The sequence below is a fragment of the Eutrigla gurnardus genome (genome assembly GCF_963514095.1).
Source record: "Eutrigla gurnardus genome assembly, chromosome: 10".
Taxonomy (NCBI): Eukaryota; Metazoa; Chordata; class Actinopteri; order Perciformes; family Triglidae; genus Eutrigla; species Eutrigla gurnardus.
In genome coordinates, this window is record NC_139924.1 from 29,500,202 (window position 1) to 29,514,390 (window position 14,189).

The 14,189-nt window shown below is 43.8% G+C and overlaps 1 protein-coding gene across 1 annotated transcript in view; it reads left to right on the forward strand.

The window, feature by feature from the left end:
• The window catches only part of gpr4 (G protein-coupled receptor 4), a 29,084-nt gene that overhangs the window by 8,667 nt on the left and 6,228 nt on the right, over positions 1–14,189 (forward strand). Inside the window, exon 2 of the mRNA XM_084020356.1 lies at positions 13,053–13,195. The gene's annotated coding sequence lies outside the window, so the exon portion shown is untranslated. The remainder of the gene's footprint in view (positions 1–13,052; positions 13,196–14,189) is intronic.

A 14,189-nucleotide genomic window follows, 5' to 3' on the forward strand; every position in this document is an offset into this window, starting at 1 on the left:
TTCCACCTTCCCTCCTTCCTCTTCCTCCTTCCTCTTCCTCCTTCCACCTTCCCTCCTTCCTCTTCCTCCTTCCACCTTCCCTCCTTCCTCTTCCTCCTTCCACCTTCCCTCCTTCCTCTTCCCTCCTTCCTCTTCCACCTTCCTCTTCCTCCTTCCCTCCTTCCACCTTCCCTCCTTCCTCTTCCTCCTTCCCTCCTTCCTCTTGCACCTTCCTCTTCCTCATCCCTCCTTCAACCTTCCACCTTCTCTCCTTCCTCCGCCTTTACCTTCCTCTCCACTTTCTCTTGACTTGTCTTCATTTGCTTCCTCCTTTATGCTGATCAGTCGCTTCCTCAGTGAACCGGATCCAGATCTAGATCCAGGTCTTGGTGGAGTCAGACCAGCTGCACCATGAGGAGGTTGCAGCTACGACATCCTGCCTAAAGACCACAATCTGTTTCTAAACCTGTACAAGTATGTTTATCACTCGACTAAACCGATGTTATTTTGAAAAGACACGTAACGATCAGATCGTCCTTGAACGCCTCCAGAACCGATGCTGATGGGAACGTAGAGCGTCGCGATGTGGCGTTCAGGGCCTCTGACGGAGCGTCGGGATTCATAGAGTTTGTGATCCACCAACATTTGCATCAGATTCCCTCGATAATGAAGATGTGAAGCAAATTCTGTCAGAATCAACGAGGAGAAGTGAAACAGAAGCTTTCCAAGCAGTTCAGGTTCTAAAGGCTTTACAGGTCCTGTAAAGTCTGGTGAACTGGTTTCTGGTGGATCCTGCTGAGGATCAAGGCTCTGTTATTGTGTCCAGTCCACCTTACATGAGGATCAGACTCTTTGTTTCCCTGGAGGACTGTAAACAGGCTGCTGATGGACTTCTGGCTTCCTGGAGCCTCATATAGAAACAGGAAGTGAGACTTGACTGAACATTGTAGAGCAACATGCGTTTCCCCGTCTGGCACCTGAAATTCCTGAAATATTTCTCACAGTTACTCATGTGACCAAGCCGGGGGGGGGGGCTCCACAAAGGGAGTCCAGGAAGGACCTGGACCTGAACACACACACACACACACACACACACACACACACACACACACACACAAACACACACCCACACACACACACACACACACTCACACACACACACCCACACACACACACACACTCACACACACACTCACAAACACACACCCACACACACACACACACACACACACACTCACAAACACACACACACACACTCACACACACACACACACACACACACACACACACACACTCACAAACACACACCCACACACACACACACACTCACACACACACTCACAAACACACACCCACACACACACACACACACACACACACTCACAAACACACACACACACACTCACACCCACACACACACACACACACACACACACTCACAAACACACACCCACACACACACACACACTCACACACACACTCACAAACACACACCCACACACACACACACACACACACACACACTCACAAACACACACACACACACTCACACACACACACACACACACACAAACACACACCCACACACACACACACACACACACTCACAAACACACACCCACACACACACACACACTCACACACACACTCACAAACACACACCCACACACACACACACTCACACACACACACCAGTTAGCTAGCTGGGACCAGTGCAGGGACCAGTTCAGGTCAACGTGACCCAGGTGAGACACGTTCTGGTCTCGGGTCTCGGCTGGTGACGTGTCCTGACTCGTTGCTGCTGACCCGCTGTAGTAGCACTTTAGAGCTGGAGCCTGATCCTGCATAATAACAGTCTGGCTGTCGGGTCCAGGTGAACCCGGTCATCTTCTCTGTGATCTAATCTCACCGTCTGCTGTGACTCACCTGGAGTACCTGGAATACCTGGACCTGGAATACCTGGAATACCTGCACCTGGAATACCTGGACCTGGAATACCTGCAACTGGAATACCTGGAATACCTGGACCTGGAATACCTGGACCAGGAATACCTGGCGACGATGGTCTGTCAGCACTTCCTGTAACAGCTCAAACAACCAGATTTGACGGATTACTGCCTTCATGATTCTCAGCCAAAGTTGTTGAGACGTTTGTTTAGTCGTCTTGTTTTATTTGATTTCTCTGCCAGTGTAAAGCTCTGTTAACTGCCTTGCGTATGAACGCTGCTGTACAAGTAGACTACCGTCGCCGTCCGGCCGGTGGTAACATGAGCGCCGTGTTGCAATCGGTTCAGACAGATCTGCTGTCACATGATGTTGTGTTTACGCCGGCGAACCCAGCAGGCCGACGCAAGGACTATCACAGGGGTATCAGGTCTCCTAGCCTCGGGCGAGCCGCCTGGAAAGGGCAACAAACGTGTTTGGAGAACCACGATGCATGAAATCTTGTTTGGACAGGGGGGCCACGGGGTCCAGCTGGGTCCGGGTCTGAGGGAAACATATAGATTCTGCTTTATCAGCAGACATAACTAAAGGAAGGAAGGAACGCAGGTTTTCTTTTCAGCCCAACGAGAACATTCAGGTTGAAAAATAACTTCCAAATCTGATTTTACCAGATGTGCTGAATAAGGAATAACATTCACATTATTAGTTATTATTAAAGGGAGATTCCACCAAACAAAGGCTGTAAGAACTTCAGCAGCCTGTTTGATAAAATAACATAAAATACACTTTAGCAGAGTTAAACGTTCTGATGTTACAGGAAACTCAAAAAACATCAAATGGGGTGTAAAGCTGTTCGGAAGCTGAATGTTCTTCCAAGGGTTTTGTAGTCTTAATGGGCTTCCTAGTCTGGTCTATCTAGTCAGGTCTACCTAGTCTGGTCTACCTAGTCTGGTCTACCTAGTCAGGTCTATCTAGTCTGGTGTACCTAGTCAGGTCTATCTAGTCAGGTCTACATAGTCTGGTCTATCTAGTCTAGTCTAGTCTATATAGTCTGGTCTACCTAGTCTGGTCTACCTAGTCAGGTCTATCTAGTCAGGTCTATCTAGTCTGGTGTACCTAGTCAGGTCTATCTAGTCAGGTCTACATAGTCTGGTCTATCTAGTCAGGTCTACCTAGTCTGGTCTATCTAGTCTAGTCTAGTCTATATAGTCTGGTCTACCTAGTCTGGTCTATCTAGTCTGGTCTAGTCTACATAGTCTGGTCTACCTAGTCTGGTCTATCTAGTCTGGTCTGCCTAGTCTGGTCTATCTAGTCTAGTCTAGTCTACATAGTCTGGTCTACCTAGTCTGGTCTATCTAGTCTGGTCTACTTAGTCTGGTCTGGCGATCTGACCCGGTCTGGGTGCCTGCTCCCTCTGTCATGGAGGTACAGAGTCCCCCCTGCTGTGTTTATTGTTGAGGGTTTGGGTTTTTTCCCACCACTCCGAGCCGCCCTCCCTCCTGTTTACAAGTCCTCATGGCGGTCTGGGCCCTGTGGGACGCCGGGCTGGATGAGGGCAGCAGACCAACTGTCGCCCCGATGCCGATCAGGACCGTTTCACTTTACAGCCTCTTTTTAGCCGTGTCCTTTCTCAGAGTCCACCATGAGTCCCTGATGATCCTGACCAACATAAACCACATGTTACACGATGACACTTGAACGCATCGTGATGATGTTGAGACAGCTCGTCTGGTTCAGACTGATAACAACAGTAGCTGTGTTTTAGCTCGTCTCTTATCTTTACTGCCGACCAGATGAAGCCACATGTGGATCCAGTTCAAACCTCTTAAACCAATGTTTTCTTTCCATAAAGGTCGTCAGGAAAAGTGACGAGCTAGAGAACATGGGGTTAGCCATCCGGATATGTCTAATAAACCACGCTAGCTGTGGGTCTGCAGCCTCGCAGCTGCTTCACTCATAAAGAAACTAGTGTGACGCCGCCAGACGGGAAGTGATGAAGTACGACTCTGGCTGATGATGCAGAGGACGACATGTAGCTACAAAACCACCCTTAGCTTCAGACGACAAAACCAACGTTAGCTTCAGACGACAAAACCAACGTTAGCTTCAGACGACAAAACCAACGTTAGCTTCAGACGACAAAACCAACGTTAGCTTCAGACGACAAAACCAACGTTAGCTTCAGACGACAAAACCAACGTTAGCTTCAGACGACAAAACCAACGTTAGCTTCAGACGACAAAACCAACGTTAGCTTCAGACGACAAAACCAACGTTAGCTTTAGACGACAAAACCAACGTTAGCTTTAAACAACAAACCAACGTTAGCTTCAGACGACAAAACCAACGTTAGCTTCAGACGACAAAACCAACGTTAGCTTCAGACGACAAAACCAACGTTAGCTTCAGACGACAAAACCAACGTTAGCTTCAGACGACAAAACCAACGTTAGCTTTAGACGACAAAACCAACGTTAGCTTTAAACAACAAAACCAACGTTAGCTTCAGACGACAAAACCAACGTTAGCTTCAGACGACAAAACCAACGTTAGCTTCAGACGACAAAACCAACGTTAGCTTTAAACAACAAACCAACGTTAGCTTCAGACGACAAAACCAACGTTAGCTTCAGACGACAAAACCAACGTTAGCTTCAGACGACAAAACCAACGTTAGCTTTAGACGACAAAACCAACGTTAGCTTTAAACAACAAACCAACGTTAGCTTCAGACGACAAAACCAACGTTAGCTTTAAACAACAAACCAATGTTAGCTTCAGACGACAAAACCACTGTTAGCTTTAAAGTGATGGTTCGGAGTAAAATGCACCCTAGGTCATTTCCACCATGACATCCGGCCAAACACCCCCTCGGAAGCATTTTTAGCGATGGTCAGCATTGGTCAAGATTGGACTATCAGCTGAATGGCTTAGTACTAGTGCGATGGTACACCAGGTCTGGTCGTTACAGAGTCACATGATCAGTTCAATAATAAAAAGGATTCTGATGAACTTTGACGTTGTTTTAGCGCTGAGAGACGATTTGTGTTCTAAACGTCAGACGAACTGGCTGGAAGTTCGTATTCTTGTGTTAATGTCACATTGCTTGTCGTCTTTCTGAGGGAACATTGTGTAACAGAGAGAGAGAGAGTTCGTACATGAGATGACGAGCTGTTAGCATCAGTCGTTCCTTATCTAATTGAGGTTATTTACTCAAGTAAAAATAGCAGCAAATAAAAGTGGGAGCAGCATCACTGGTGACAGACGCTGCTCCTCTTTCATTGCCAGACGTTCACAGGGAGATATCCTGTTGCAGTTACCACATCAGATATGGATGGCAGCAACGCGGCAACGCAGCAAAGTCTCTACATGCAGCTCTGGTCATATGAGCAAAATACCTCATATGTCCTGCATAATGAAGCACTGCAGCAAACAGTAATGGAACACACTTCATTCATATCAGCAGATCGTTGTCTCAGCAACTACACACACAATTAAACACTCTCATCTTCCAGAATACTAAAATAGTTCAAATTGTAGAGAATTCATCAGATTGTTCACATGCTCAGACATATTTGCAGATACACACACATGCAGTTGATGTTGATGTTAACATTTATTTTTTTAATTTATATTTACAATATATACAATAATACAACTGAACAAGAAAATTGCAGAAAAATATACAGAAGGACCACAAATGAAAGGAAAACTAATTCCACTAACAGATCCACAGAAATATAATCACCAACTATTTTCATCATCTGTTCATCATCAAAAGTCATTTTTCATAAAGAAATGTCAGAAAATGCTGTTTTCAGTCCCTCAAATATGGAGATCTTCTTTTCTCTGTTCTATCATAGATGTCATCACATACAACACACATTTCAAGACCTTTATTCTACATCCAAGACCTTTTCACACCTTGAAAACACCACACTAACATTCAAGTGTTTTCAAGGATTTTCAGCACCCGTACCAACCCTGCCGTCCTGATCTGGAATCTGTTGGAATCTGGATTCTGACGTATGAACACGTCACAAGCCGACGTATAGAGCTTCTCACTGGTCTGGATGGTAAAACCTTGTTATGATGATGTCGGCTGTGAAAGTGATGAGACGGTGATGTCATTGCAAACGGTGGTGTCAGTGCGGACGGTTTATGGTTATCAGGAGAATCGTAGCTCACGATCATGGAAGAGACGTCTGATTAGAATATACAGGATTTGTTTTTGTGATGTATTTGATGTGATTCTACGTTGTGTATGTAGCGAGGCCTCGTGACTCATCTTATTTAAGATGGTTTGGTTGTTGAAGCTGCTGTGACTTGAATCTGAAACAGGTCACCAAAACTCCTGTGACCCCGTGTGACTCCACTCTGGTTCATTTATATTCTGAACAGGCTGAATGAAACAAAACAAGGCAGGAACGTTTCCTGTGGTTGGTGGCGAGGGCGTGATGACACCCGGGGAGTCGACCCACCGCCCCCCTTGGAGTCGACCCCCTGACACCCGGGGAGTCGACCCACCGCCCGTCACCCGCTCTTCTCATATCAAAGATCTCCTGAAGCAAATGGTTCAGGGTCATAACAATGCCGGTTAATGACTGGGACATCCTTCAGAGTCCACTGAGGCCGTTCTGCCTCCTGTCCAGAGAGTGTGTGTGTGTGAGAGTGTGTGTGTGTGTGAGAGAGTGTGTGTGTATGAGAGTGTGTGTGTGTGTGTGTATGTGTGTGTGTGTGTGAGAGTGTGTGTGAGAGTGTGTGTGTGTGTGTATGTGTGTGTGTGTGAGAGTGTGTGTGTGTGTGTGTGTGTGTCTGATAGCGTAGCATTGCCGTCTTCCTGCCTCCACTGTCTGTCAACAGGAATGTTGGCAGCGACAACAATTAATAACTATCAATCACAAAAACACATTTCTTCCTACTTTTAAATCAAATTGAAATATTTACTTCTATTTACTGGAAATTTTAAATCTTCTGTTTACTGGAAATTTACTTGGTTTTAAATCTGTGGGTAGCGACATGTATCAGTAGATTTAAATGTCGTGACTATTTCTTGAACGGCTGTGAGACTGTAAAGTTGATGTAGAAGCTCGCCGCGACCTTGTGACTGTGTTTAGGAAATAAAGCTTGTTTTCTTTTCATAACTTCGTCTGTTTCAGTCAGAAGATCGTCAAAGCTTTGATTATAAAACTTACAATATCACTTTGTTTAGCAACGCAGCAACCAACCGCACAGCAATCCACTTCCTGTTTACACAAGAACGCACATGCTCAGTGTGTGAGCAGTCATGTGATCATTCTGGAGCTAATTTCTGAAACGCTGCTAAAAACATTTACGCGTCGGCGGACGATCCATCAGAAGAGCTGCGATAACTAAGAAATGAGCGTAGTTCATCGCCATCCATGTTAAAGTCCTGTTTGTTTTAAAAGGAGAGGGATCGTTGTGGATCTGGCCTTAGACTCTAGTTGGACCGGGATGAACTGGGAACCATCAACCCATTAAGAAGTGAAGACCGGACGTCACATGACACAAATGTCTTCACTCTCAAGGTCTGAGATTCAGACAAAAACAAGTCCACACACACACACACACACAGACACACAGCTATCTGGCTAGCAGGCTCAATGACCTCATCACTGACCCGGCGTTTCCGTGTCCAGTAGCAGGTCAGGTCCTGTTTGTCCTCTTCCGTCCGGCTCCAAGTGTTTCTGCAGCAACAAGATCAAAAACAAGTCACTTAGTTTATACAAGTTACTGAACTGGAGTAACACAAACATCAACAACTCTACAACCTAACTATGTAGTTTAGTCTCAACCTAACTATGTAGTTTAGTCTCAACCTAACTATGTAGTTTAGTGGTCTTAACCTAACTATGTAGTTTAGTCTCAACCTAACTATGTAGTTTAGTCTCAACCTAACTATGTAGTTTAGTGGTCTCAACCTAACTATGTAGTTAAGTGGTCTTAACCTAACTATGTAGTTTGGTGGTCTCAACCTAACTATGTAGTTTAGTGGTCTCAACTTAACTATGTAGTTTAGTGGTCTCAACCTAACTATGTAGTTAAGTGGTCTTAACCTAACTATGTAGTTTGGTGGTCTCAACCTAACTATGTAGTTTAGTGGTCTCAACTTAACTATGTAGTTTAGTCTCAACTTAACTATGTAGTAGTTTAGTCTCAACCTAACCTAAGTAGTTTAATCTCAACCTAACCTATGTAGTTTAGTGGTCTCAACCTAACTATGTAGTTTGATCTCAACCTAACTATGTAGTTTAGTGGTCTCAACTTAACTATGTAGTTTAGTCTCAACTTAACTATGTAGTAGTTTAGTCTCAACCTAACCTAAGTAGTTTAATCTCAACCTAACCTATGTAGTTTAGTGGTCTCAACCTAACTATGTAGTTTGATCTCAACCTAACTATGTAGTTTAGTCTCAGCCTTACTATATAGTTTAGTCTCAACTTAACTATGTAGTAGTTTAGTCTCAACCTAACTATGTAGTTTAGTGGTCTCAACCTAATGATGTAGTTTAGTCTCAACCCAACTATGTAGTTTAGTCTCAGCCTAACTATGTAGTTTAGTCTCAACTTAACTATGGAGTTTAGTCTCAATTTAACTATGTAGTTTAGTGGTCTCAACCTAATGATGTAGTTTAGTCTCAACCCAACTATGTAGTTTAGTCTCAGCCTAACTATGTAGTTTAGTCACAACCTAACTATGTAGTTTAGTGGTCTCAACCTAACTATGTAGTTTAGTCTCAACTTAACTATGTAGTTTAGTCTCAACCTAACTATGTAGTTTAGTCTCAACTTAACTATGTAGTTTAGTCTCAACCTTACTATGTAGTTTAGTCTCAACCTAACTATGTAGTTTAGTCTCAACTTAACTATGTAGTTTAGTCTCAACCTTACTATGTAGTTTAGTCTCAACTTAACTATGTAGTTTAGTCTCAACCTAACTACACTCAACAAAAATATAAACGCAACACTTTTGTTTTTGCTCCCATTTTTCATGAGATGGACTTAAAGATCTAAAATTCATTCCAGATACACAATATTACCATTTCTCTCAAACATTGTTCACAAATCTGTCTAAATGTGTGATAGTGAGCACTTCTGCCTTGCTGAGATAATCCATCCCACCTCACAGGTGTGCCACATCAAGATGCTGATCTGACATCATGATTAGTGCACAGGTGTGCCTTAGACTGTCCACAATAAAAGGCCACCCTGAAATGTGCATTTTTTTTTTGCTTTATTGGGGGTCTGGGGACTCAGAACCAGTCAGTATCTGGTGTGACCACCATTTGCCTCATGCAGTGCAACACATCTTCTTCGCATAGAGTTTATCAGATTGTCAATTGTGGCCTGTGGAATGTTGGTCCACTCCTCTTCAATGGCTGTGCGAAGTTGCTGGATATTAGTGGGAACTGGTACACGCTGTCGTATACGCAGGTCAAGCACATCCCAAACATGCTCAATGGGTGACATGTCCGGTGAGTATGCTGGCCATGCAAGAACTGGGACATTTTCAGCTTCCAAGAATTGTGTACAGATCCTTGCAACATGGGGCCGTGCATTATCTTGCTGAGACATGAGGTGATGTTCATGGATGTATGGCACAACAATGGGCCTCAGGATCTCATCACGGTATCTCTGTGCATTCAAAATGCCATCAATAAAATGCACCTGTGTTCTTCGTCCATAACAGATGCCTGCCCATACCATAACCCCACCACCACCATGGGCCACTCGATCCACAACATTGACATCAGCAAAGCGCTCACCCACACGACGCCACACACGCTGTCTGCCATCTGCCCTGAACAATGTAAACCGAGATTCATCCGTGAAGAGAACACCTCTCCAACGTGCCAGACGCCATCGAATGTGAGCATTTGCCCACTCAAGTCTGTTACGGCGACGAGATGGAGTCAGGTCAAGACCCCGATGAGGACGACGAGCATGCAGTTGAGCTTCCCTGAGACGGTTTCTGACAGTTTGTGCAGAAATTGTTTGGTTATGCAAACCAATTGTTTCAGCAGCTGTCTGAGTGGCTGGTCTCAGACGATCTTGGAGGTGAACCTGCTAGATGTGGAGGTCCTGGGCTGGTGTGGTTACACGTGGTCTGCGGTTGTGAGGCCGGTTGGATGTACTGCCATATTCTCTGAAACGCCTTTGGAGACGGCTTATGGTGGAGAAATGAACATTCAATGCACGAGCAACAGATCTGGTTGACATTCCTGCTGTCAGCATGCCAATTGCACGCTCCCTCAATGCTTGTGGCATCTGTGGCATTTTGCTGTGAGACAAAACTGCACATTTCAGAGTGGCCTTTTATTGTGGACAGTCTAAGGCACACCTGTGCACTAATCATGATGTCAGATCAGCATCTTGATGTGGCACACCTGTGAGGTGGGATGGATTATCTCAGCAAAGCAGAAGTGCTCACTATCACACATTTAGACAGATTTGTGAACAATGTTTGAGAGAAATGGTAATATTGTGTATCTGGAATGAATTTTAGATCTTTAAGTCCATCTCATGAAAAATGGGAGCAAAAACAAAAGTGTTGCGTTTATATTTTTGTTGAGTGTATGTAGTTTAGTCTCAACTTAACTATGTAGTTTAGTGGTCTCAACCTAACTATGTAGTTTAGTCTGAACCTAACTATGTAGTTTAGTGGTCTCAACCTAACTATGTAGTTTAGTCTCAACTTAACTATGTAGTTTAGTGGTCTCAACCTAACTATGTAGTTTAGTCTCAACCTAACTATGTAGTTTAGTGGTCTCAACCTACCGATGTAGTTTAGTCTCAACCCAACTATGTAGTTTAGTCTCAGCCTAACTATGTAGTTTAGTCTCAACCTAACTATGTAGTTTAGTCTCAACTTAACTATGTAGTTGAGTCTCAACCTAACTATGTAGTTTAGTGGTCTCAACCTAACTATGTAGTTTAGTGGTCTCAACCTAACTATGTAGTTTAGTCTCAACCTAACTATGTAGTTTAGTGGTCTCAACCTAACTATGTAGTTTAGTCTCAACCTAACTATGTAGTTTAGTCTCAACCTAACTATGTAGTTTAGTCTCAACCTAACTATGTAGTTTAGTCTCAACCTAACTATGTAGTTTAGTCTCAACGTAACTGTAGTTGAGTGGTCTCAACCTAACAATGCAGTTTAGTCTCAACCTAACAATGTAGTTTAGTGGTCTCAACCTAACTATGTAATTAAGTGGTCTCAACCTAACTATGTAGTTTAGTGGTCTCAACTTAACTATGTAGTTTAGTCTCAACTTAACTATGTAGTTTAGTGGTCTCAACCTTACTATGTAGTTTAGTCTCAACCTAAATATGTAGTTTGGTCTCAACCTAACTATGTAGTTTTTAACATACATTTGTAGGAGACAGGGTTGTGCAGACCTGTACTGGCCACTGGGAGCACTGGGAACGATGGGAAGGCCCTGGAGTGAGTGCAGGTGTGTGTTACCTAGCAGTCCTGTTGCTGGTTGCCAACAGCAACAGACTTGCATGTGTGTGTTGTCTTTGCATGCAAACGCTGCCTGATAAACATCTGTAATTGACAGTCCAACCACATTTCTTCAAAGATAACGACATAACGAAAGACAACGAGTTGTTTTCTCCCCGTTGGGAAACAAACCTGCGCCCTTCTGAGTCCGTCATACTGGAGTGGCAGCGTGCCCTTGAGCAACACACGACACCCCGACCTGCCCCTGCAGCCGACGGGCCGTGGTGAGGGAGGGGGTTCTCTTAATCACTTCTATCTGACGAGTAATCAACGTGCCGACAGATGTGATCTCAGACATGTTTTCATATCCGAACATCTCCACACAAGTCTGACGAGGCGTTCATGTCCTCCCTCCAGATGGAATACCTCACCATTCTGAGGTCGTAGTCTCATCACGTTGTCGTGGCGATGACAAACAGCAGTTACGATATAATAATAATAATAATTCATTAAATTTATATAGCGCTTTTCAATGACCCAAAGACGCTTACAAGGGACACAAAAGAAACAGGGTAGAGACATACAGGGGGAGACGAGGGAGAGACAGTGAGACGTTAATGAGCGAGGTGATGGAGAGACCGGCTATGGGTAGGGGAGGTCGTAGGCTTGGGAGAAGAGGTATGTTTTTAACCGGGACTTGAATGTGGGGAGTGAGGGTGAGTCGCGGACAGGTGTGGGGAGAGAGTTCCAGAGTCGGGGTGCAGTACGGGAGAAGGCTCGGTCGCCGAAGGATTTGAGTCTGGATGTGGGTGTTGTCAGGGAGAGAGTGGAGGAGGATCGGAGGGCACGGGTGGGGCGGTGGGGAATGAGGAGGTCAGACAGGTAGGGGGGGGCCAGGTGGTGGAGGGCTTTGAAGGTGAGGAGGAGGATCTTGAAGTTGATGCGCTGTTTGATGGGGAGCCAGTGGAGAGAGTGTATACTGTTGGGTTTGATCGTGGATCATTATCATCACCTCGTTGAAACATACCGGATACCAAAACACACTTTAAATGTATGTATCTAATTAAACGGGAAGACCCGATTATTATCTGATTGCAGATTATTTTCTTTTTCACTTGAAAAGATTTGTGAAATAAAAATATGTTTCTTAATTAAACTGATTCCGGTATGTTTAAGTGCCATTTTAAGAGTTTTAAGCATATTCTAATGATTTTTTCCCCCGGATAATCGTGACGTAATGTTCATACAGTCCCTTACATGCAGAGCTTTAACATTTATTGGAAAAAGATTGATGTGTTTTTCTCAGGAAATATTCTGCTTTGAATGCATATTTGTTGGTTTAGACTTTCAAAAAGTACATTTTCACTGCGGTGACATAAATGTTTGCTTGCATGTTGATTCTATTCATCAAAGAGAGTTTAATAACTTTAATTAACTCACGCGATGAGTCAACCAGAGGATTGATGTCTGGGTATTTGATATAAGGTGTGGACAGAGAAGCAGACTGGGAGGTTCGCTGCAGCTTATCAGCGTGGGTGTTTCCCAACAAGCTCGCTGGGCTGGCCTGTCAGTGTGCTGGTCTACATGAGGACTACAGGTCTGGCTCCCTCTCAAAGTCACCGTTCCACACCAGCGAGCCTCACATTGTCACGTTTCCTTCACAGATGTGTTAGTTCTCCGTGTTGACGGACGTCTCCGAGGGCAGGCCTTCTAACAGGAAGTGACTCACCACGCTGCCTCATAGTGGAGCTGCCCAGTACAACCGGGTCTCTGCTAGACCCCCGACCATGGACCAGGACAGCAAAGGGTGAATATATCTGCTGAGCCATGATTGTGCCAATCCGGTGAAGTCTGATCCCAGCCAGCGTGTTCTGTCCACGGGAGAAATTAAGTTATCTTTAGACGACAAAACCAACGTTAGCTTTGAATGACAAAACCAACGTTAGCTTTAAACGACAAAACCAACGTTAGCTTTAAACAACAAAACCAACTTTAGCTTTAAACGACAAAATCAATGTAAGCTTTAGACGACAAAACCAACCTTAGCTTTAAACAACAAACCAACGTTAGCTTTAGAAAACAAAACCAACGTTAGCTTTAAACAACAAAACCAACGTTAGCTTTAAACAACAAAAACAACGTTAACTTTAGACAACAAAACCAACGTTAGCTTTAGACGACAAAACTGACGTTAGCTTAAGACGACAAAACCAACGTTAGTTTTAGACGACAGAACCAACGTTAGCTTTAGACGACAAAACCAACGTAAGCTTTAAATGACAAAACCAACGTTAGCTTTGAATGACAAAACCAACGTAAGCTTTAAACGTCAAAACCAACATTAGCTTTAAACAACAAAACCAACTTTAGCTTTAAACGACAAAATCAATGTTAGCTTTAGACGACAAAATCAACCTTAGCTTTATACGACAAAACCAACCTTAGCTTTAAACAACAAACCAACGTTAGCTTTAGAAAACAAATCCAACGTTAGCTTTAAACAAAAAAACCAACGTTAGCTTTAAACAACAAAAACAACGTTAACTTTAGACAACAAAACCAACGTAAGCTTTAGACGACAAAACCAACGTTAGCTTTAGACGACAAAACTGACGTTAGCTTAAGACGACAAAACCAACGTTAGTTTTAGACGACAGAACCAACGTTAGCTTTAGACGACAAAACCAACGTAAGCTTTAAATGACAAAACCAACGTTAGCTTTGAATGACAAAACCAACGTTAGCTTTAAACGACAAAACCAACGTTAGCTTTAAACAACAAAACCAACTTTAGCTTTAAA